This window comes from Lagopus muta, chromosome 27, assembly GCF_023343835.1.
Source record: "Lagopus muta isolate bLagMut1 chromosome 27, bLagMut1 primary, whole genome shotgun sequence".
NCBI classification, from domain to species: Eukaryota; Metazoa; Chordata; class Aves; order Galliformes; family Phasianidae; genus Lagopus; species Lagopus muta.
Genome location: NC_064459.1, coordinates 4,553,345 through 4,575,636, shown reverse-complemented (window position 1 = coordinate 4,575,636; position 22,292 = coordinate 4,553,345). Strand labels below are relative to the sequence as shown.

Here is a 22,292-nt window from a genome sequence, read left to right as displayed (position 1 = left end):
GCGACTGCGTTACTTTGCTTGGCTCGAGCTGAGGGTTCTGTGTTTGCTCAGCAACAGTTTGTGACATCTCAGACACCTTGAGCAGAGCTTTCCCCCTCAGCCTGTGCTGCCCGAGGTGCTTGCAATGCCCTGGAATCTTGCAGGGAAAAACTCTCAATTTGGCAAGTGACAAATGGGTAAAGAGGTTCCCAGCGGCTGAGCTTCCAAACAAAAGTGCATTTTTATTATTATTATTATTTTTTTTTTTTTTGTAATTTCCACTTATAAACACTTTAAAAAAATATATATCTGCTCTCCGAAATAGAGAAACGACAGGATTTCCAGGATGGATCACATGCATCATCTGCCCCACATCCTGCCTGTGACAGCAACCTGCTTCACATGTCTCAGCAAAGCAATTCCAGAAGCTCCATGGAAGGATGTCAGAGCAATAAAAGAACATCCCCAAGCACAGAACCACTCATCCCTCGTGGCCATCCTTTCCTGACAGCTTAAAGTCATACACAAACACAAACTCCAACCCTATGCTTGCGCAGTATGTTTGGTCCCTGTTCAGTGTTACACTCCTGGGTATGAACGTTATTTAGCAAAGTATGCAACCTCCTTTGAAGCAGACAGATCTGCTGGTGTGGGGCTGAGGATTGGGCAGCTCTCAGCCCCCATCCAGCTGTGCATTTCACCACACCGTACTGCTGAGCATTGGGCTCCATCCAGGTAGACAGGCAACGTGAATACTGCCCCAAAATTTGGACCTGAGAGGCACCAGTAGTTGGGTTGAGGATCATCAGAGAGAAAATCTGTTGGTTATTTGTCAGACTAAGCTCCAGCACTGCAACTGGCTTTGGGAGCAGCTGCTGGTGATGGCAGGAACCCTTTGCTCCTTCTACACCAAAAGGCACAGAATGCAATGCTGAGATCACCAAGAGCGTTACGATATTGCATTGCTGCTCCATAAGAAAATCTCGCAGTAATCTTTGCCTGATCCACATTTCAGACTTCCAAACAAGAACAAAAACAACCCCATAGGACTTCCAGATGTTTTGCCAGGGAGAACGTCAGTGTCCTGTCCACTCCAGCCCTGATTCTTGATGGAGCTGATGGAGTTTTGCTGCTTTCCCTGTGTGATTTCAACAGCTGCATGTCCTCAAGCCAGGAGGAAACGCTGCAGCTCCCATTAGCCCTAAAACCCACACAGAAAGGGGATCAGCCACTCTGGAAAAGGAGTGGGAAAGAGGCTGGGAAGATGGCAGATGTCCTGGGCTGTGCCAGAATTTTTCCAACACGTGTCATTGCCTGCAAGGCAGAGCACAGAGATGGGAAATGGCAGACGAAGGCCATTTGTCTGCATCTCCTCAGAACCAGAGCTGCTCTTGAAAGCAGGGGCCAACTCCTGGGTCTCCAGTGGAGGTCTGGTAGCCAAAAACATTCTCTTCCTCATGTTAATTTATGGGCCTGTCTGAGGATTGGAATTGATTGGGAAAAGGGCTTGTTTTACCTACGGTGGGAGGAAATCGAGTGATGTTAGCAGCAATGCTGGGCACATTATCATCTGCTGGTTCCATTTAACAACTTCTCACAACATATGCAGTTTACATTATGGTATCCTGCACATGTAGTCTTTGGCTGAAAATATCCTCCAGAGCTCTGAATTTATGGTCATGCAAATACTCAGAGAAGCAAGAAACACGCATGCCAAAGAATGAAAAAGGAAAGCCTTCGTTTCTGCTTCTAGGTCACGTTAACTCTCCCCCTGCTGTGCCGCACAGAACAAGGGATGCTGGTGTTCACCAGGCACCCTCATCTCTGCAATGGCAATTCCTCAAATACTGACATCTCGCACAGACTTCCTTGGCTTCCATGGGCAGCTGGAGCTGGGCCTCTGAGAAAGATCTGCTCTCAGCCAAGCTGTCTGTTCTCTCTGCAGGCCTGGCACAACAACAGCCCTCACTCTGCCGTTGCTCCCACTAATGCCACATCCCTGGGGCTGTCTTCTGAGTCCCAGCACAGAGCTCAGGGCAATGAGTGAATCCCTCAGTGTCAGGTTGGAGCACAATTTAATAAGCCTGTTTCATTCTAACACTGTTTTTTTTCTCCTGTTTTGTTTTAGATAAGAAAGAAGAGGATGGAACTGAATCTCTTTGTCCTTTCTTTCAGAGCTAACTTCGCTCTCAGCAGCGGTGCCTGCGTGTCCCTGTGCAATGCCATGCAGACACCCAGGCTCCATCCCAGGAGCAGCAGAGATGCACGGGTTGGACCCTGAGCTCATCAGATCTTCCTGCCCACTTAATGAGTGGGACACAATCCTGCTGGTCCTGGAGCTGTGGGCTCACCATGAGCACAGAGGATTCTGTGCAGCACCGACCGATGGCTGTAATTTTTGACACGGTGGAATTACAGGTTTAATAAAAGGAAAGAAAACCAAAAAGACATTGCTCCAAGACCTCCATTTCACGTTAGGGCAGAACCAATACGTGCACAACCAACGGAGCAATCTGTCACCTGTCAGCTGTTGGCCAAACCTCTGTGGGAAATTAATTTTCAAGTGTGATTTCAGTCGCCTGTTGATGTAACGCTGTGGCACAGTGGGGATGGATGACGTGGAATGCAGTGCTGGAGGAGGAGGCACAGCTCTGAGCATGCACTGCTACTCCCAGCCCTGGGCCGGATGGATCAGCGTTGCAAATGGGACCATTCCTTGTGTTGTACATCGAGCACCGTGCTGACACAGCACACACTGCATGCATGGCACAAATCTCACTGCCCAGCACTGGCAGGACAGCAGTGCACCCCCAGCTGAGACATTTGTGAATACAAAGGGATGCTCAGCTTCAGAGGGCTGTGAGCTTTCAGCCAATACGAAGCAGCGTGAGAGGAAATGAAAGTGAGTTTGTGCTCCTCGGGAATGTTTATGATCACAACAGTTCAAAAATGAAATCTCGTCTCTGTGAGACAAACGTGACTGAAGCTGTTCCTGCGTTGATAAAATTGACCCACATTCCTCCTTCCCTCTTAATTTTTTAATAAGTTGATTCATTCACTGCACGATATCACTCCGCGTTCACATCTTTATCAAAAGCATTAATAAAATATTCACTTGTGTTTTTGTTTACCAAACTGTCTTTCGTGTGGATGAAATATTTCTCAAATCAGCTCGTTTATGTTTTCACTGAGCAATGTATTATGAAACCAGCAACAACATGGAATTTGTGTTGGTGAAGCTTAAAGCATTTTGACAGCAACTACCTGTTCTGTGAAGTGCTCCTTAAGGGGAACACAGCTTTCCAGTTCCACAATTTCCTTACTTTCTTTCACCATCTTCTTCTGGTTTTGCTCATTTCTGAGCACCGTGTGTCCTTGATACCATCTGAGCACCACTGAAATATAAAGGAACACACTGAGTGGTGACTGCAAAGCCCATCATCCTAAAACGGCCATTTAGGATAAATTCCTTCAAGCTCACGAATGCGATTCTTTTCCTTACAAAGGTCTCGTCTACTGGGTACATTGAGAAAAGTTGAGACAAATGGAGGCAAGGAATGAAGTTAATAAGGGTACATCAAAGCCTCGTGGTTAGATGAAACTGCAGCAAGCTGCAGACGTGTTATTGTGAAGCGGAGCAGCCACATGGGGCTTTAATAGTGCTGAGCTTCTGTTTGCAGCCTCATGCAATTAGCTGCTCCTCACGGCTCCCTGCAGAGACAGGCCCCCAGCACACTGAGGAGCTGTGGGCTGCACGTGCTGCTGCCATCCAGCCGAGATGCTGGGGTGTCAACATGGGGCTCTGCTCTACACCCACAGCCCCACACCTCAATTGCAGCACAACCTGGGCTGGATCAGCTCTGGTGACACAGCTACCACAGATGGATGATGCAAACGAGACCAGGGGGAGGTATAACAACTAATACTCTGGGCTTTCTACAAAGTGCATCTGTTCCATCCTGCACTGTTCTGATGGAAGGAAGAAGGGCTGGGAAAGTTTCGCTACAGAAATTGCAATTACTGATCTGTGAGGACTCAATGACAGCAGGATGGAGCAAACAAAGCCCCTTCCTCCACCCTGCTCCACACAGATAGCCCCAGTGAGTGCAGATTAGCCCTTATGAGCCACCACCTCCTGAGAACTTGGGGGGAAATCCACCTTTTCTGACTGTGATCAACAAGGGTAAAGAAAACAATTCGGAACTGCTGTTTGAAATGTAGCTACAAGATTTTGGCAAACAAAGGAGAGCCTCAGACAAAGGTGTGCTGCTTCCACCCATAGGGGGATGCAGTGCAGAGGACATTGGTGCAGAACCAGGCGTGCAGGACCCGCATTCATCTACAAGCAGGTGTGAAGTGAATCCCTCCAAAAGGACAGCATTCATGCCTCTGCCGACTTTGGGATGAATTAGCATGAATTCATAATCCATAAATCCTGGTGGCAGTGGAACAGCATCCCTCCTGTTGTTATTTATTTTGAGATTTTCGCTGGGGCAATAGCTTTACGTTTGACATTTATATAGGTCACAGTGAGCTAATAGCCATCTGCCATCTGGGGACTTTTATAATGAACATTGCAGAAGACTATGAAACAATCTCTGGCATTTCCGATTTGAACATAAGCTGAAATAGGGTTGATCTTTACAATATGCTCTGCTGTCTCTCTTCAGGTTTGCATTAGTCATTTGCCTGGCCTTGCTACACACGCACACACGCTTGCACATATGGGAAGTGGTGGGCTTCAGCACTTAGTACTATCAGTTAATCACCACACACACGAGAAACCCAATACCTTGCATTGCTGGGAAGGGCCCCCACTCAACCTGAAAACCCTGAGCACATCTCAGAACTGTTAATGACCCCCCTGCAGTGACAGTACAGGAGCATCAGCCTTACAGTAGGTGCACAGACGTAAAATCACTCCTGCAACGTTGCATATTCATCTCCGAGCATCGCCTCTCTGCTCTGCTAATCCAAAATAGGCACCAACAGCACAGCTTCTGCCTGGAGAGGGGGTGCCCCCAGGAATGTGTTATTTCCTTATGGCACCTGAGTGTGCTGTGCTGCTCTGACAGATGGGGAACTGAGAGAGGAGAAGACGAAGTGAGCTGCTGAGTGACAGAAGCACCTACAGGAGCTGCGAGAAGAGCTGGGTGCCCTGACTTTCAGGTCAGAACGGCCCTTCTCCCTGCACCTCTGTGCTGTTTGCTTTGTGACACCAATCTGTGAAAGGATGGAAAGTGCTCGGATGGATGAGAACACCCCATCTCGATTAGTCACTCTCCAAAAGGCCTCCTTGGGGGCCAGGGCTCCTTAGCGCTGCTTGTTCCTCCTGAGTTCCCCGAGCCTCAGCAGGACGCAGGGTAATAAATTACATTTGTCTCTGCTTTAGCAGCAGCAGCTCGGCCGAGCCCTCCTCTCCATGACTCAACTCATGATGAAATGCCCATTTCCTGGTGCTGAGATCTGTGAAAATTGGTCTTTCCAGGCTCCTTCCTGAGGGACGTGGCTCGGCGAGGCGGCTGGGGCATCTTTGATCAGATGAGCTCTGCTCCCCTCCTTCCCCACGCAGACGCCTGGTCCTGGGGTGCCAATTATTTGTATTATGTCTTTTAAAGACGACACACAGTGCGTTTGAAATCCAATCCCCTCTCGTGGGGCTGTGGGGATGGGATGCCAGGGAGATGCCTGAGCACTGACCAGGTTTTGACCTGGTCCTAGCAGGACTCAGGTTACACACAATGCTCTGCTGACTCCGATAATCATAAATGTTTTGGGCTGCAACTTCTGCAGAGTTCAGCAGGTGACAGCTTAAACAACTTAAATTCAGCTGCTGCTCTGAATGCTGATGCACAGTGGGGCAAAAGGGCCAGAGGGCCCTGGGAGGCACCTTCTCTGTTCCCAATGCTGCACTTTCCTTTCCCAGCAGTGCTCCATTCAGGCTCAGAGGACAGCCTGGCATCCCTGCTGGCTCCATCACAGTCCCATTCTCTTTCTCCTGGCCTCTGCCTCATGTAGCTACTCTGCACGGATGCAAACAGCCGTGGCATTGCCCGTGTCACTGCCCCTCTTTAAGTAGCATCGCTATGGACTCTGATCCAAGTGAGAGCACAGCTTCATTCCAATGGAAGACATGAAGAGATTAATGCTGTAACAATCCTACCTCTGCTTCTCCCTTCCCAACAGCATCACGTAGCCAAGGCTGTGCTTAAGCAGTTAAGCACTGCTCATTCTTCTCAGCACCACTGGCAGTACATATCACAGCTCAGCCCATGGAGCGCTCCCCATATTGTTATTGATGTCCATGTCACAGCTGCTTCCATAGGACGTCCATCACACCCAGGGATCACCACGTGCCAAAGGTGCCAGGAGTTCAGCCTGGGTCCTGCAGGGGCTCAGACTCAGCTCTTCTTTGAATTATAAAGGGAGATGTGGAGAGGGAGGCAGAGCAGAGCTTCAGTTTCACTTAAGATAGGGGGAATCACTCAAAGGGTACAAAAGAGAAATGAAAGCAAAGGGTGCTGGGAATATATACTTGCACTGGCCACACTGGTAAACTAACTTTTGTTTTAAGGCAAGCCACATTAAGTACACTTACTTTTAATGTGCAGCAGTGCCCTCCCACATTCCTGCCTGGCTCCACGCTGACCTGCAGCACCAAAGCAGCCCCTTTTCCCACTCTCTGTACCCCTTCCCACCCAGCAGCTCCCTGCAACACCCGAGACATGCCAGCCCTGTGCTCTGCACTCCCTTCAGCACTGCCTCCTGCAATCTGATGTCAATCACAGCTGTTTTAATGCACTAAATTTCCAAATCCAGACTTGTGCTTACTTAACAATATGCTGCTTTGATCAGTGTAATACAAGCAAAACTGAGAAAAAGGAGCCCTTCTTCTCCCCTCCTCTCCTGAAAGCCTCAGCAGGCCTCCAGCTTGTAAAACCAAAGCAATTGCAATCTTTAATTTTATTTCCTTCATTTTCAGGCTAATGGTTAGGTGCTGGTTTCGATTAGGGGCACTCTGAGTGGAGACAAAGTTATTTTAAATAAAAAACATGTTGAGCTTTAGGGAGAAACGGCTTTTCAATGCAAGCCAGTGCCCCCAAATCCTTGTACTTACAGCCCTGTAAAGACAAAAGTGAAGCACTGGGACAGACCTACAGACAACCTCTCCACTGATGCTGGCACCACTATGCCAGCCTATGCCACTGAACCAAAAGAACATGCAGGCTGGTGTTTGCAGCAGAGATGCTCTGGACTGCTGCCACTGCAAATGGGATCAAATGTAGCCCAGTAGCTGGATTTACACTGATCTGACTAAAAATGTCACCGTGCCTTCAGAGTGTGGGCCTGGCCAACCCAATGCCAGCACAGCTCCTGTGCGGAGTGAGCATGCTTCACTAAAACAGCACCACTTTCAGATCTCCTACACAGGCTGTGTGTACTATAGGGACCTGGTAGCTCTGGGGAAAGCTCATGGCCTCCATTGAATCCTATTTGGTTCAGATTGACCAAACACTATGATAAAAGCCAGGACTAAATGCTCAACGATGAGATAAAGACGAGAACACCTCAAGGTGTTCTTTTTAGGATTGATTTCAGTAAAATGGTCTAGCACCAGATTTAGGGTGATGAGGACACTTACCCCAGCACAGGAATTGATCTCTGTGGTGGTATTATCTTACTATTACAGCAGGGAGCAGCTCTTCCACCTCCTGTAAGGAATATTTTCAGCACTCATTCAGCACAGGAAGGCTGGCAGCACCTCAGAAAAGCTTCGTGGGATGGAGGTACACCAGTTGGTCCTCCTGGACCAGGACCTCATTACACCGAGTGCTGACCAAGCACTGGCAGCCTGCATTGCCCCAGAGTGCTGAGCTATGAGTGCAGCAGACCAGTGCAGTTGCATGCACTTCAAAAGGCTAATTTATTTTCCCGATGTGTGAGTTAGTTTTATGATATCAGCATTTTAGAGCTGGAAAGCAATGCGTTTCTTTCCAGCTCAGGGAATGCCCCTCCAGGTCCCCAGCTCACCAAAGGCTTTGGGCAAAGCCATGGACCCTTTCCTAGGCTTCCATGTGGCCACCCCCAAAAAGCAAAAGGCATCTCAAGACAAATCCCTCAGAAGCTCTTTTACCAGGCCTGGCAAATGCCCTCTCATTCTGCCTTTGCATAGTCATCGTGTGCACATGGGGAGGCACTGCACTCTGCTTTGAGAGGGCACACGGCCCCGTGCTGCCACGAGTGCTATTGTACCTCTGCTGGCAGTTGCTGCATTACTATGACAGCTGCAAACCTCGATGAGTGAATAACCTAATCGAGCCATTAAAGGAAACAGAAGCCCTCTGCCCTGTTTGATTTCTCTCTGTAATGATGTAAAGTGCACTTTAATGGAGTCAAAGTGGTCCTGGGCCATTCTTGTTAAGGCCATTTGATGCAGTGCTATTGAGTCCCACTGCTAGCGTTCATTACCTCCCTTCAGCTCTCTCCCCTGCTGCATTGTAGTTCAGACTTCCCAGCACAGTTTCTCTGCTGCTACAGCCCCTTGCCTGCGTTTTGTCTACATAAATTAGACCTTGTGCAGCATATTGGCCTGTCAGGGGACTAGGAAGAAACTGTATATTGTTTCTGGCATTCCCGGGCCCTTCTGCCCCTGACATCTGCTGTGTTTGTGACAGGGAATACATTCCTGACTCATTATCCGGGCAAGCGGAATCCCTCCCTGACAGCACCATTAATCAGAATCAAGCAGTCCGGCAAATAAAAAAAAGAGAAGAGAAAGAGAGAGAAGAAGAAAAAGAAAGAGAGCAAAGAAAAGAGACGGTTCCTAACTTTCACTTCTGTGTCATTCCAACGTCTGGACAAGCAGCAATCTATCTTTGTGAGTGACAGCTCTGATGGATGGCATTATTTATGCTTTTGTGTATTAAAAGACAGTTCTGGCACTGCCTTGTCACTCTGCCAGAGATCCAGAAGAAAAAAAAAAACAAAAGTTGAAATTTAATTTGAAGGGAAAGAGGGCAAAGATCAGAGGATCCGGGATGGAGAGCACTGCCTGGGAGGGATGGGGAGCAGGGAGAGGGGACACACAGTGCTCCAACAACTGACTGCTACTACAGGTGCTGAGATTCTGGGCTTCACTGTGCATCTATATTAGTGCCTCCTTGGGTTGGGGGTCTGTCTGCTGACACAAATAAGCTGGACGTTCCTTGGAGGGATGCATTATTGAGGGAGTGCTGGGCATACGCTTAGTTGTCTGTGTGTAATTTGTGTGTGGTTGTGCATGCAAAAGTTATTCTATGCTCACATCTATGTACAACCAAACGTGTGCACAGGGCACCTTTGCACAGTGGGTACTTGGATAAATTAATTCTAAACATTGGGGTTTTTTTGCTCTAGCATGCATATCTTCAGAGCTGCAGAACACATATCGAAACAGGTACATGAAGACAGCCCCACAGATAAATCCCAAGGCAAACAATGCACCCACAGGTTTAATTCCTTACTGTGTCCTTACCACACTCTTTGTAAACAAACTGAGGTTGAAACAAAGGGCTGCATTCTTGAAATCTGATACAGTTTTGCTCATTTAAAGCTATGGGGAAAAAAAATGCCATTCACTTCATCTGGAAAATGAAGTTTGAGTGCTAGCCCAGCCTCATAACTTTGCCTTTACATCCCCCACGCACAGACCAGTTGAGTGTGGAATGCAGCAGTCCTGGTATGAAGATTTAGATGCCCACACTTCCATCCCTACCATCTCCTGCCTGTAGACATGACTGGTATTTGCATGTGAAGTGCCAGGCTGGGAGCTGGCTCACACTGATCCATTTATAACATCAGAATTGCAGGGAGTGTAAATCTGTGTCTTTGTTTAACTGCGCTGATTTATGTGCTGGCAATTGAACCCATGGATATTTATACAGCATATACCACACCGTATATAAATACTAGAACTTGGTCAAAGTATGTTTCTATGAGGATATTATATATGGTGGTACATGAGGAAACAAGCAGGCCGTGCTCTTTTCAAGAGCAAGCAGGTATATCTTTCTGAAAACCGTGCATTATGTGTCCTTGTGTCAGCAGTGAATTTGGCCCTACACATATTTGTATTTCTGCAGCCCTGACTGTAGGAAGAGCCTCCCAGGACCTGCTGCTTCACCTGCAGGCTGCACAGTGCAGAGCTGCCTGGTCTGAAGACCACAGTTAAGTTGTAAAAGCACATTACAGGAATAAGGCATCCCACGTTTAGCTGACAGTGCTGAATTAGAAGCAGAAATCTTACCTGGAAAAGCTGGTTTGCATCACAGCTGGACCTTTCTTCATCTTTTGATGTATCCCAGGACAGAACAGAGCGAGCTGCCCGAATTCCTCTGTGCTGCTGCCAGAGAGGGATGGAGAGCCACAGAAGTGCCAATGCCATTCCAACATGCATCCACCTGAGCATAAACTTGCAGAGAGCCATTTGATGGAGCAGGAGTGATGTGAGGGCCTGCCCAGCACGCTGCCAGCTGTGCATGTAATGCTGCCACGGGTCCATAGGTGCACAGTGCTTTGAGCACATGGGTCACAAATACAGAGATGGCAGCATGGAGCTCCCTGCAGTGGAACAACACAACGTGTTTCACTCTGTGATACTTCCAGCCCTGTCTGACACCTGGTTTTGACCTGAGAAAACATGAAATGACTAGAAACATCGTTCTCATTATTTATTACCTCTGCTTTCAGATGACCCATCTCCTGGCGATTTTGACAAACATCTGCTTTGGAACCTCTTAGTCAACAGATAGCATTTGCTTTTAATTAATGCTGATTTGTTTCATTCCCAAGTCTCAGCAGGTTTCATTCCCCTCTCCTTGACTATTGGCATCAGCAGCAGTGGCTGTACCACACCTTGCAAATCTGGGCAGCAGCCATTCCTGACACTGAGGATCCAGGGCAAAATCCCAAGCAACTCAAAAACTGCCAAAGTTCTCGGTTAAATCCGGGAATGGTGTTGACTTGCAGGTCCAGCTGGATCGTTGCTATCATCCTCTTGGACTCTTCTTCCTGAGGAGAGTGCATCCATCTCCTCTTCCTATCCACAGGGATTATTCAGCTCAGCTGCATTACAACACTCAGAAGTAACTCAGCACACTGACGGAGCACTGTGGATGGACAGACAGGGAAACTGCTACGAGCCATTGAGAATCCAGCAGCCCAGGATCACACCAGTGGTGTTCTGATGGAGGTGGAGGTCACCTGCACTGACTTCACCCAAAAAGGTTCCCAAAAGGAATGACATCACAGCAACCCCAGGCACCGAGCTGTCCTTGCAGAGTGGAAGAACCCTATTACTTTTGAGATCCAAAACTTAAATTTCAATGTGAGATTCGTGCATCACTCCTGCAGCTCCCCTGCAGCATCAGCTGCTCTGAGGGAACCGCTCATCTTCCTCCTCTCAGCCTCAGTTTGGAGTTTGTGGGTTGGCTTTTTGCAGGGTTGGTACTGCTCCATTGAAACTGGGAGGGCAGGATGCAGTTAGGGGTGAATGTGAACAGGGCTTTCTCTCTACTGACTTCCAGAGGCATAAGTCAGGCTGCTCAGCTGCTCCAGATGGAAACACAACAGTCATCTTTCATAAGGGCTCTGCAGAGAAGACGACAAGAGTCAATCTTACTTTCAGTCTTACTGCATCTTCAAACGGCACTGCAAAATAAATAAATACATCTAAGATTGCACCTCAGTTGGGGTAAGTGGTGTAAATGTTCCTATCTCTGGTGAAGACAGTTTCTACCCACCGAAGATCTGCCCCTTGATCTCCAAAGCCAAAGGAGCACAAACTCCTGTGTTTTAAGCACAGTAGTGGCAGTGCTTAATTCTATTCCGTCGTCTGTCAGAACAGCAGAAGGAAGAAGGAATGTATTGGTGTCATATGGAAACCACGGCTTGATGACGGACAAAATTAAATCCTTGCATTTGGACATAAACCATAGTAACACAAAATATGCAGCAAGTCAGGCTTGGTTTTCAATACTGAAAACACAAGGCCCCACTTGGCAGGCTGGGAAGGGATATTAGTCAGATTCAGACATGGTTTTCTTTGTTGGCTTTTTTTTTGAAGGATAAATAATTATGTGTTGAGATATTCCAGACTCGTGTTAACACAGTTGTGTGTGAACCACAGCAGAGGATGCTGTGAGAATGGGAAGGACTGGAGGTCCTTTAAACAACAAAGCGCCTGGAGATCCTGGAGGAATTCTGGGGCTCACTTCTGGAAAACAGTCCCAAAGTTTCCTCAAAATATGCCTGACACACTGATCTCCATAAATTAAACCTTCCAAATGTTTGCTTACTGGATGTTCTTAGGAGGTGGAGGTGCAGGGTCAGTCTGTGCTGTGTTTCTATGCATGTCCGTGCATTGCCGCTGCTGCAGCTGGGCTGTGCCACGCCATAGGCTGAGCCCCCATCCCTGCACCCCCTCTGTGCTCTGCAGCTGCTCTCCCTGCCCAAAGCTCAACTAAGCCTTTTACCAGTTGAAGCCTGGAGATGGCTTGCAAAAGTTTCTTACGGTCTTGGTAGTGTTCCTTATTTGATTGGAATAAAGGTTTGTGCACAACAACAGATCAGCCAAACAACCATGGAATTAAGGTTGGAAAAGGCCTCTGAGATCACCAAGTCCAACCATCAGCCTATCCCCACCATGCCCACTAACCGTGCCACAGCACCATACCATCAAGTATTTTAACTTGTAGCAATGCTGTTCCAAGTGCAAGAATCCTAAGATGGATTTATTTGTTGAAACAGCTCAGCAAATGACTTCTGCCTCGTGGTTTATTCCACGGTCTTCCAGGCCGTGCTGCTACCTCGTGTTTTAGAAGAAACCCCAATGTAGCAAAAGGCCTTCCAGTCCTGTCCCACCACCACGCTGCTGTTTTTATCTACATTGCAATGCTCCAAAGGCAGACCCTATTTTTTGTAGTGTTTTGTACAGCGCTCTGCTCAGCAAAGACCTGACCCGGGCTCTTCTTGCTACCTGCACTGTCTGAGCTGATAAACGTAACAGCTCACAGAGCTGCTTCAAGCAGGTGCTGTGATTTCTCCTAGAGGCGCTGTGCAGAGAACAGCACTCAGATGGCACAGCAGACACAGATCTCCTGCACAGACTGAGCCGTGTCCCTGTGGTGCTGCACTGCCTGCTCTGATTTGCACCCATCCCAGATTGCTGTGACTGCTGCTCTACATCTTGCACAATCCCACTGCCCTCACGAGTGTGAAATGGAACTTATAAATCAATTTGGATTTTATAAATACAATTTGGAAAGGGCAAAGGATGTAAATGTCAGCGCAGCAGAATGAGTTTACGTAGATGAAGTCAAGGCGAGTAGCACAGATATGGCATGGAGTTGGACTTCACATCTCGCTGATGCTCTTGGTCCAGAGCTTTGCTCATTAATGAGGCCATCATTCTGTTATTCAAACTCGTGGTAAGTGGTTCCTCAGGCAGAGATCCAGCAAAGCACTTAGGCAAATTCATAAATTTATGTCCCATTGACTTCTGTGCAACTATTTATATGCTCAAAGTCATGCATGTCTTAAATGCATTTCCAGATCAGGCCTTGTATTCAACAAATAGCCCTTCTGCAGCAGTGTAAACCCCAGACTTCCAAGATTCACAAGCTCACACTGTGATTTCTGAAGCTACCACGACTGCAACATAGAACACAGCATCAGAAAATGGTATAAAATAAGAAGCCATGGCTTTGACCCACACCCGAATGGGGCTGATGGAGTGCTTGGGAGCAGCTTTGGTATTTTAGAATGCATTTTAGAATGGCATATTTCAGTTCTCATAGACTTCAGGCACTGAGGATCTAAGAACCTCCTGAATTCACACCTGTCTGATCCATGTTTTGCTCCTTTCTTTCCCAAATGCAGCTCAACACATTCTTTAACTGATCAAACATTTTAAATCCCAAAGCGACGTTCTGCAGGAAGTGATTTAGAGTCAGCTCAAGCTGCTGTTAATATAATTGGTAATTTCATCAAACTAAAAGCTACGGTGATTTATTTTTAATTATACTCTCTATTTCTACGTGGGAAACAGCCATACACACGCTGTGCCTGCCGCCTGACTCCCCATCCCCATCCCCATCCCCATCCCCATCCCCATCCCCATCCCCATCCCCATCCCCATCCCCATCCCCATCCCATCCCCATCCCATCCCCATCCCCATCCCATCCCATCCCCATCCCCATCCCTATCCCCATCCCCATCCCCATCCCCATCCCATCCCATCCCATCCCCATCCCCATCCCCATCCCCATCCCCACACTCTGAGCTCTCCACTGTGCAGATGGGTTCACAGGGATGGTCTGACATTGACCAGGAGCAACCAGCAGCAGCATTTACACCACTCTGGACTTCTCCCCTGCTCCTTCTCATGTAGCTTTTCAAAGCCTGAGCCAGCACAGGCTGCGAGAGATGAACATGCAATTAAACCCTTGGGGAAACCTGCCTTGGTGAAAATCTCAGGGCAGACAAAATCCTGAGGCTTTCGATATTTCGTAGGATTTGTGCTTCTCGCTTCTCTCCTTCACACAAAGCCTTTGAGGAACAGATTAACTTTGTCTGCTGGGAAACTTTAGCTGCAGGAAACTCCAGTCTGTTGCAATTGCTCCATTTCCCTTTGACAAAGCCCTGCACCCCGCGGGCCAACAACCTGCATTACACCCACTGCTCTCACCGGGGTCACTTTACATTGCATCACTGCTAAATGGAAACCACCCGGTGACACTGGGGGAAACCTGAGCTCATGGCTCCAACTCTTGCACTGCTGCAGGGATGGCTTCGTTTGGAACTCGGAAGAAAACAACAGCAAAACTCAAAGAGGCACGGATTTGCCTTTTGCCTGTGGGGCTGCAGGGCTGTGTGTGCATGCCCACATATGCTGGTGTAGGCAGGAGGTCCCACTGGTGCCAGCCCAGAGCCCTGTGTGCTCTGAACCTTTTGTGCCCATCTCACCATCGGCCACGACCCCATTCCTCGTGTTACTGGCCTGGTTGTACAAAACTCACTGAGGAAATCAGGCCCACAAGGTTGAGAGTTTAGTTCTAAAATGGTGCTTTTCAAAAAGCAGGCAGAGAAATTAAACACACACTGACGTATGAAACTCAACATACCCACAGGCCATTGAATACGTTCCCCAAATCTGAATGGATGCACAAGCAAGCCTCATTTCCCTCATCCCTGCCTACCAGCACCCAGCCAATGCACTTCGTGGAGTCCATTGGAGTCCATAGAGATGTGGCATTATAAAGATCATGCGGCCCAGAAAAGTACAGAAGTGATTTAAAACGTTCTAATCTCATTAATCTGTTTCTTCTCCCTGAAGAGGTTCAAAGCCCAGGCCGGATCCTTCGCTGGCAAGTAAAGTAGAAAAGCACTTAAATAAGACCTTGAATTTAAGCTTATGCTTAAATTATATTTACCACAAAGTTCATTTTGAGATAAATTCATGCTAAGACAATATTTCTAAGGAAAAAAGCTCCTCACTTAAGCCAGAGCCTTCGCAGTATAAATAGAGCTAATCTGCATTAGATGAGTTTTTCTGCAGCAGGACTCCTTCACCCACTGCTCTGAGCCCCATTCTGCAGTGCAGGGATAGGGGCAGTGGCTCATTGGCTGCTACCAGTGAGCTGATCCTGTTCAGATTTGGCACATTCAAGCACACAGCAACAGAAAGTCACTATAAAAACTGATACCCAAAGCACCACTAACAGCCCAGAAAGCCAGACCCATTTTCTTGATCCCATTCTTTCCCTCTGGACAACCTTCTATGGTGCACTGGTCCACTCCTATCCTTATCACAGCGTGTTCCCACTTAACATCCCTAAGCTTCCCACGTGTGAAGAAAGCAATACAAATGTAGCTCAGCCACATCTGTAATTGGAGGTTCCGTGTGCATGCCAGTATTGCATTATTCCTATTATTGCTATTGACAGTATAAATGGCAGCACCATAATGGGACAACAGCATCAGGTCTCAGGGAGGCAGAGGGTAAGGAGACATTAATATGTGCAGTCAACATACATCTTGCACTAAGAGAGTGTGCTGGTATGAGTGGTTCTGACACCTAGAACATAAACCAGATGGCCCCTTTCTTACACCATATCATGCAAAAAGAGATTTGAATTAATTCATGTAGAAATCATGACAATTCTGTTACTGTTGGAACTCAGCACGGCGGACAGGGTGGCAGGAGATTATGCTGAATTTTTAACTTATCAAATACCAGTGACAGATGTCACTGCCTGTGCTCCTTTGTTGTCTTCCATCCTTTCTCCATCTCAGAGCCTTCGTTTCCCTTCTCCAGAGCAGCAGCTCTGTCATCCATTCCATTCCAGCAGCTCTGGAAAACTGTTTCAATTAAATTTTTTGCAGTACATTCTCCATGTCCCTGCGCAAAAAGCAATCCATCAACCCCAAAGCGTGTTCCCAAAACCACAAAGATGCTGGTGTGAACTCCACCTATCCACCCTTTTTTATTGAAATTCCATTCAAAATTTGTCAAATTTTACTGCTGTTTTTTTTTTTTCTTTTTTCCTTTTCCCCCAGATTGAAGCCTCAGATGCTCCATCCCTGCCCTTCACACACCTCCTCAGCACCACACAGATCCATAGGGGATGGAAGAAGCCTCTGGAGCTCCCCACTGAACCCTCCAATGCAGGAAAGCATTCAGGTGGATCTTGAATCTCTCCAGAGAACCAGACTGCACCAACTCTCTGTGCAGGTTGTCCCAGCACTCTGGCACCCTCAAGGTAAAGAATTTCCCCCTAATGTGCAGATGGAATCCCCTGGGCTCCAGCCTGTGCCTGGCAGCCCTCGTCCTGGTGCTGGGCACCACTGGACAGAGCCTGGCCCATCCATTTGTCTCCCAGCCTTCAGATACTGACAAGCATTGCTCAGATCCCCTCTCCGTTTTCCAGGTGAACAGCCCTTAGGCTCTCAGCCCATCCCCATCAGAAGGTGTTCCAGTCTCCCACTTTCTTTGCAGCCTTGTGCTGGCCTCTCTCCAGCAGTTCAGTCTGCCTGGAACTGGGCATAGTGACCTTCCTGGGGCAGAGCAAAGGGAAGCAGCACCTCCTTACCCTGCTAGCAACCTGTTCAATGCACCCTGGGGTCCCATTGGCCTCCTTGGCCACGAGGGAGCACTGCTGGCTCATGATCAACTGTTGGCCAACCATTGGTCAATCAGAGCATCTCCTCGGCCACCAGGGCACACTGCTGGCTCCCTCTGCACAGCTCGTTCCTACTGACTATGCCAGCCCCGTGCTGGGCAGCATGAGCAGCATCAATCAGCACTCAATCCTCAGCCAACATGGCTTCAACCCATCTGCTGGGGTCCTCCTGCTGCTCAACAACCCGTGTGGTTTCGTTGGTGCTGGCAGAGAGCAGCAGTGCTGATGTTTCCTTTCATCAGTGGGGATCAGGCTCAAGCCACTGCCTCTTTGGATATGTGTGCAGCTCTTCCACCTCCTGTCACTGGGATGACAGATCTGCTGGGGCCTGGCACCTGGGTGTGCCACAGAGCCAGCGCTCAGCTCAGAGCACACACAGCTTTTCTTCCTTTTTTTTTTTTTCTTTTCTTTTTTTTTTTTTCCATTGGGGAACTTTCTCCTCCATTTCCACCACCCCCCCCCCCCCCAAACCTGAATGAACACTTCTTTCAGTAATGGGTTTTTTCCACCTGGTTGACTTGATGAAAGGTTTATGAGTTGACATTATGTGTGAGAAGAACAAAGCGAGCGCAGGGATGTGTGCGTGCGTGGGGGTGGGGAGCAACCTCAGCAGAGCTGCTGAAAACTTTATTACAAACTAAGAGATGCTGAGAGCAATAAATCAGTTGGATGCTCCCTACAACACAGCTGAAAGCTGCCACTGCACAGCAGGAGAGGGCACAGGGCTGCACAGGGGACAGTGAGGTGCAGGAGAGGGTGAAGGGAGGGCAGAGAGGGGATGGGAGCACATGGAAGAGCCTATGGTGCTCCCATCCCTTGTGACTGCCCTCGTGAGGTTTCGGGGAGGATGAGCTCTGCTCATCACCCAGCTCGGGTGAGCGTTCAGCGGGGTTAGGAGGAAGTCAGCAGCTACCATTTACCAGCAAGCAGACGAACAGCAGCTTGCTGCCAGTGTTTGGAAACTACTATACCTAAAACAAACAAACAAAAGAATCTCAGCTGTTGTTTGTTAGGAAACCAAAGTTAACAGGCTTACCGTTCAGAGACCGAGACCGACTGAGACCAGTTTCACTTAGCATTGCAGAGAAGGGCAGCAAGGGCCTTTGCAGCTCGCACTGAGCCTGCACCACACGGAGCAGCACCGCCACCAGCTCCAAGCACAGCCTGAAGCTCAGGCACCTGTAGGCAGCTCAGCGGGTTGCACACAGCCCTCCTGGTTTTATGCTCACCCCACGTTTTCCAAGCACTAGCCTTAGTTCTGCTCTAATTTAGACCTGTGTTAATTAGCGCTGTCTCTCCTGAGGTGCAGAGAGTTTCTTAGAAGCAGCAGGCAGCGGCTTTTCCTGACTCAGCTGAATAAATCGCCCGGAGAATGGCTGTAACGTGACAAGCAGACCGAGTCCCAGCAGCTCCTGCAGGTCGTGCAATCCAGCTGCGTGCACTCACTGCTATTTCTCCCTAGCAATCCCATGCCATACACAAAGGCAAACACGTTTCTATTTTAAACTCTAATCCAAGGCTACTGCGTGCCTTTGGAGTGCGGATGTCCTGGAAATGTCACCGCAGAGCGGTGTGCTCAAGCAGTCAGAGCCATTCCATTTTGCAAATGACAGAGCACGGTCACAGATGACACTTTGGCCACGGGGTCAGGAGCAGTTGCTCAGGCTTAACTTGTTGAATAGCTCGTTAATAGAAAGGAGAAAGTGCAAATGCTGAAAGGTTCTGAGCAGCTGTAACTTTCCCCAGCTCGGTATTTCTGAGGTTTTTATCACAGGTGAATAAAATCCTCTCCCCTGTAACAACCAGTGGGCATTGCAAGTTATAGAGAGTCGAGTTTAGTGGTGGGAATAAATGCCAGGCAAAAAAAAGAGGGTTGATATTTGCAGCTTTGTCATGTATCAGAAGGTGCTGACATCTGCTGAGCCAACTATAAACGGAAAGCAGAGATGGGTGAGGGAAATGATCAGGACCAGAGATGGCAATGAGGGGCGATCCGAGGAGATGAGGACTTAACTGGGACTGCTGAGGGGTGGACGGAGGCACAATTGGGAATGCAGCCTCCTGCCAAGAGTGGGACAGAGCCCGGGTCCGTGTGCCATGCAGACCAAAAGCAGCATGGGATGAGCAGCTGCGCTCAGAGCGCAGGGCTGGGGAGCACAGCTCCGTGGTACAGCATGTGAGCAAAGTTCACATGGAAGGAGTCATGTGAACTCAACCTGCTGGGATCTTGGAGGCCCGGATTTCCCATCTTGGGCATCGTGCAGTGAGCAGTGAGCACAGACTGCAGGTTGGAAGGAAGCGGAGCTGCGTGAACAGCATTTCCAGCAGTGACTAATACTATAGGATGCCTCTATTTTTAGGCACCTAATCTGAGAGCTTCTTATCTGCAGATAGTGAGAACTGAGTCGCTTTTACATTTTTAGAAAACCAGGTGCTTTTAAGATGCACCTTTAAAATCAAGTTCTGTTTTAAATCACCGCCGAGGATCTCGGTTGGTGTATAATTGTGCTCCCAGGCACTGGCTCTGAAAAGCAACCAGAGCTCTGTCCTAGATCAGCATGCAGTGACACGCATCATTCACGCTAATGGACTACCTCTAGCTGTGCTGGGGGAGAGGGAAGGGTGGGGAAAATGTGCCAAGATGTACTTAAAAAAAATAAAAGAAGAATCAGGTGTAATTGCAGCTCCAGGCTGCGTGCTTGGTGTTAATCATTTGCTTCATCTCTGGCTCATCTCTGCTCCACACTTTTGCACTGCGAGCAATTCAGATGTTCTGGAAAAAGCAAAGTACAGACATGCTTGAATGTAGAATTAGCACCTCGTTGTGAGGTTTCTGCCTACCCAGGGCCCAGCATGGGGAGAAGCTGTCATTTTGTAGGGCCTGCAGCTGCAGTTTGGGGAGGGAAGAACCAGAAGATACCCAGTTTGGTCTAGAGGGAGGTATCCCTACCTATAGCAGGGGGTTTGGAAATAGATGATCTTAAAGGTCCCTTCCAACCCAAACCATTCTATGATTCAATGATTCTATACCCAAGTGGTTCCAATCAAACAAGTAAGCTGAACACTGCTGTATCAGACCGACCTCAGCTGGTTGTACCCAGAGTTGTAGCACAACTTGGTTAGAAAATGAGAGCAGCATTTATTCCCACTGCTGACTGCTGTTCAGGAAGCAGTGTCCATCCTTGTGTTCCAGCTGTAACTGAGCAGATAACAAAGCAACACTCAGAGCTACTTTACGGTACACCTAACAGAGCAGGGAGACCAGAAATAGGGCCAGAAATGCACGTGGTATTGAGGACACACTGTGGCTATAAAGAGCAAAATGGTCTTCAGTGCTTCCCCACAAGTTTCTTACAGAGCTGGTGCCCTCACAGAAGTATAGAGCTGACATTTCTTTCCTTCAAGGTATCAATGCAGAGATATTTCACAGGAAATATTTTGGGGATATTTTTTTACCATGTAAATTCACCTCATGAGGTGAGGATCCCAAAGAAGGACGTGGTCAATTCATCCATATCGCTCCAACAGAAATGGGCCGCCTTCTGAAGTCTGAAGGAGTTGAAGTGAGGCTAGCTAAACATCCCTATTCACACCCCAAAGAGCAAGACCTGCTCCCTGACAAGCTGTTGATTACGAGCTCTGATTTCTCAGTCTCAGACCTGCTTTTCCTTTTCCTTGGGAGCAAATCTGATCCATGCACTTGCTGACTAATGCTAACAAATCATGCCAATTGTTGCTTGCTGGAATCACCTTTCAATGGGGAGCTGACAGCAAGAACAATGCGTCTGTTTGCAGCCTGGGGAGGCTGCAGGCAGCATCTGTCATCAGAGGAGCTGCTTGTCAGAAGAGGTTTCAGGCTCTGGCTGCTTCTCAGAGCAGGGAAAAGAGACATGCATGGGCCCATCGTCGGACTGCTGCTCTGCACCAGTGGTGCTTTCATCTCCCTCCTCCTTTGCTTGCACAGGCGACTTTGTTCTATCAGATGCAGCTTTTAATTATGAGAGTTATATGTGCCATTAGTGGTTTACCTGAAGGGAAATTGAACCGTGTATATAGCACCATTCTGCTATTCTCTGTTTATATTAAGCTGGATTTCCCTCTAGATAATTACTGAGGGAGATGTGGAACTGTTTCAAGGTTCAGTTCAACTAGTTAAGATTTTACTGGAGGAAGGAATTCAGCCACCGAAATTGCCATGGGCAGCATTGCAACCAGTTGGGTAGGAAAGAAGCAAACAGCAACCACTACTTAAGCAAGGCAGACGACATCAAAGAGGCATTCCACCAGGGGTTTTCATAGCAGTCAGTAAATTATGCACATACAAAGCAATAAAGGAACTATAATCATGCCTCACTGTTGCGTGGGCACTTTTCTTCCTGAAGGACAGCAAAATACTTTAAAAGCTGCAGATCTGCCCATTGGAGGTGATGTTCATTCTTTGCTTCTTTTGGGTGTTTGGATCAAGAAGGTACGATGCTATAGAACCTGTTGGCTCCCTAGGCAGCTCACAGTCTACGTGTGAAGTCTGAGAAGTCAAGAAGTGCTGAGCGAGGAGTTATGAATGCGTCTCAGCACTTCCTAGGAGTTATGCAGCACTTGTAATGGTGTGAAAGGAAGAGCTAGCAGGCAACTGCTGTCCTCAGCCTTGCTCTCTGCCAAAGCATTGCTTTCCTCAACAATGACACACGACTTGTCTTTCGGAAACACTTGTGCACCCACAAGGTTTACCAAAACCAAAGCAGGAACTACACACGCACAATTGCACGGTAGGTGATGTGGAACCACTGGAGGTAATCGACCCTAATACAGGAGTGGATTTTCAGGCTGTCTCATCTGTCTCCTGGCAGGGATACCGCTTTGCTAGAAAGCCAACAAGTGTCTGAAGTTCATTTCTGTCTTTCGCAGTCAGAAGCTCAAAGAGCACCCAGAAGCTGCCAGCATACAAAGTGCAATATGGTTACATTATGAATTGTGAGACCATGAAAGCAAAGGAAGGCTAGCAGGAGAGAGGCTTCGCTACCTCTGTTTTAATTTCATCTCAGTATCTCAGCTAGGATATCTATCTGTGTCACCCTCCAGACCTACCCATGCAG

The 22,292-nt window shown here is 48.1% G+C and overlaps 1 long non-coding RNA gene across 3 annotated transcripts in view; it reads right to left on the bottom strand.

Annotated features, from left to right (window-relative positions):
- LOC125685310 (uncharacterized) overlaps positions 1 to 18,609 on the bottom strand; it is a 101,564-nt gene extending 82,955 nt beyond the window's left edge. For 2 of the 3 annotated variants that reach the window (XR_007373421.1, XR_007373422.1), the window contains exons 1-2: positions 18,236 to 18,609; positions 10,265 to 11,667 (exon numbers count right to left, since the gene is read on the bottom strand). This is a non-coding gene — a long non-coding RNA (uncharacterized LOC125685310). Of the gene's footprint in view, positions 1 to 3,253; positions 3,375 to 10,264; positions 11,668 to 18,235 lie in introns of those variants that run through there. The other variant, XR_007373420.1, reaches the window with a different exon arrangement.
- Positions 18,610 to 22,292: the final 3,683 nt, after the last annotated feature.